The sequence below is a fragment of the Chiloscyllium plagiosum genome, unplaced genomic scaffold, assembly GCF_037043375.1.
Source record: "Chiloscyllium plagiosum isolate Xiang-an unplaced genomic scaffold, Cpla_swu_hap1 HiC_scaffold_10, whole genome shotgun sequence".
In the NCBI taxonomy this organism is placed as follows: Eukaryota; Metazoa; Chordata; class Chondrichthyes; order Orectolobiformes; family Hemiscylliidae; genus Chiloscyllium; species Chiloscyllium plagiosum.
Genome location: NW_028270148.1, coordinates 26,083,377 through 26,086,685, shown reverse-complemented (window position 1 = coordinate 26,086,685; position 3,309 = coordinate 26,083,377).

The window sequence follows — 3,309 nt, the reverse complement described above, 5'->3', positions numbered from 1 at the left end:
AAGAGTAACAAGGGAGAAAATAGGGCCCCTTAAAGATCACTGAGGTTATCTGTATGTGAAACCACAGGAGGTGGGTGAGATCCTAACAAATATTTGTCATCAGTATTTACCATGGAGAAAGATATGGAAGCTAGGGAAGTAAATAGTGATGTTTTTACCGTGTTTTAAAAAGAGTCCACATTACAGAAGAGGAAGTGTTGGAGGTCCTAAAATGCATAAAGGTAGATAAATACCCAGGGCCTGATGAAGTTGTATCCTAGGACATTGAAAGGAAGTGAGGGAAGAAGTTGCATAGATATTTGTATCATTGACGCATCGACAGCCATAGGTGAGGTACTGAAAGACTGGAGGGAGGCTAATGTGCCATTACTTAAGGAAGACTGCAAGAGAAAGGCAGGAAATTACAGACATGTGAGTCTAATGTTAATGGTGGGTAAGTTGTTGGAGGGGATTCTGAGAGACAGAATCTACAAGCATTTGGAAAGGCAGGGACTAATTAGGGATAGCATGGCTTTGTGCGTGGTAAGTTGTCTCTCACAAATTTGATTGTTTTTTTTGAAGAGGTGACCAAAACGATAGATGAAGGCAGTGTGGTAGATGTTGTCGACATGGATTTTAGCAAGGCCTTTGACAAGGTACCACATGGTCAACTGGTTAGTAAGATTAGATCACATGGGATCCAGGGAGAACTAGCCAATTGGATACAAAATTGGCTTGACAGTAGGAGACAAAGGGTGGTGGTAGAGGGTTGTTTTTGAGACTGGAAGCCTGTAACCAGCAGGGTGCTTCAAGAATTCGTGCTGGGTCCGCTGTTGTTTGTAACTTATAAAAATGATTTAGACGGGTATATAGGAGGCATGTTAGTAAGTTTGTAGGTGACACCAAAATTGATGAAGAAGGTTTACTAAGAGCACAATGGATTTGTAATCAAATGGCAAGTTGGAGTTTAATGCAGATTAATGCAAGGTGTTGTATTTTGGTAAGACAAACCAGGGCAGAACTTACATAGTTAATGGTAGGGTCCTGGGGAGTGTTGTTGAAAAGAGAGACCTCGCAGTTCTTTGAACGTGGAAACACAGGTAGGCAGGGTGGCGAGCAAGGCGCTTGGCACACCTACCTTCATCATTCAGAGCATTCAGTACAGGAGTTGGGATATCATGTTACGGATGTACAAGACATCGGCCACAGTTGGAATACTGCATACAATTCTGGTCACTCTGCCATAGGAAGGATACTATTAAACTGTAAAGGGTGCAAAAATACTGGAATTATAAAGAGAGACTGGATATTCTTGGACTTTTTTCCCTGGAGTGTAGGAGGCTGAGGGGTGACCTTCTAGAGTTTAATGAAATCACCAGGGGCATAGATAAGGTGAATAGCCCAGATCTTTCCCCAGGTAGAGGAGTCCAAAACTAAAGATTTAAGGTGAGAGAAAAATTTAGAAGGGATCTGAGGGGCAACGTTTTGACAGAGTATGTGGAATGAGCTGCCAGAGGAAGTTGCAGTGGCAGGTACAATAACAACATTTAAAAAACATTTGGAAACGTACATGGATTAGGGGGATATGAACCAAATGCAGGCAAATGTACTAATTCAGTTTAGAAACCTGGTCGGCATAGATGAGTTGGGCCAAAGGGCCTGTTTCCATGCTGTATACCTCTAGGACTCTTAACACTGCAGGGTCCGCAAGTGGAAACTGAGATATTGTTCTTACAGCTTGCGCTGAACTTCACTGGAGCCCAGGCAGGTACCTTGGTCACCCCTGTTGCCTATGTTGTATCTGCAAAAATGACAATGAGCTTTTGGTTGCCTGCCATTTCATCACCTCACCAACATCTCTGTTTCGGCCTTGCTCCAGTGCTCCAGTGAAGTTCAATGCAAGTTGGAAGAATGCCTCATTTTCCACTTCTGGACTCAATATCAAGTTCAATAATTTTGGGGCCTGGGCACTTTCTCCCATGACCTTACTCCAACCCCCACACACTGGGCCTTGTCATCACATGGATTGCTAACATCAACACAGCCCATTGTCAGCCATTATTAGTCTTACTTAACAGCCATTCATTCTCCCAGGCTGACCTTTACCCATTCCTTTGACTGCCCAACTGTTTTTCTCTGTCTGGGCTCCATATCCACCGATCATTTACTTCTTTCCTCTTCCTCCACTCCTTCTTTAGCATATATACCAACCTTTTCCAGCTACAGTCAGTTCTGAAGAAGAGTCACTAGAGCCAAACATCACTACTTTCTCTCCACAGATGCTGCCAGACCTTCTGAGGTTTTCTATCAATTACTGTTTTTGTTTCTGATTTTCAGCAACTGCAATTCTTTGTATTTTTTATAATTACCAGAAATATCCAGATGGAGGTCCACTGGAAAGGCCCTGGGTAGACAGTGGCAACAGGATTAGAATTGAAGCTCTTAGAGTTGAGTACCAAACTTCTTGAGTGATTTTTTCTTGGGCAGATGGAATTTGAACCTGTACCTTCTAGAGTAAAGATTGTGCTGTATGACCCTTACTTTGGTTTGCCTACAGTTTTGCTGCCTGCTTTAAATGTAAGAGTTCAAACAGACAAGCACTTAGTTTTACAGCATGTTCTTGACTTTTGGATTAGAAAAGTAGAGATTTGTATTTGACTGCTTAAACTTCTGTCTTTCGAAAAGAGTTGTTGAGCTCAGTTAAGAGTGATTTCTATCAAGGTTACTTCTCAACATTTGAAGTTACACGTCATGCAGTGTGGACTCATGTTTCAGATCTATATTTGACAACATAATGCTGAAGTGATGATTTTTATGTCATAATACATTTACACTGATACAAAATGTGTAGTACAACTATACTGTTTAATGCATACATTCCAATTGACAAACTTAACCATTACAGTCCAGATATATTTTCGTTGCAGTTAAATTAACATATCACCAAAATGATTTCAAATGTATCCTGAAACAATATTACCAAGAAAACTAACACCAGCAAGCATTATTTACCAAGAATGTAAGCCATGAAGCATCTATTGATTAAAAACAATGAGTATTGATCTTTCTATACAATATATTCTCATGGACATTAACTATGTGAATAAATTTGGTTACATGTAAATAATGATTCCTAGTTGCAGCAGAATCTGTAACTGCTTTCTTAAATTTATTTAGTTTGCAATACATGGGTCTGTCATAGCCATCCATTTGGTAAACATTAAGGCAACATCATAATATGACACAACACCAAGTTATAGTCCAACAAGTTTATTTGGAAGTATTAGCTTTTGAAGTGCTACTTCTTCATCAGGACAACCACCTGATGAG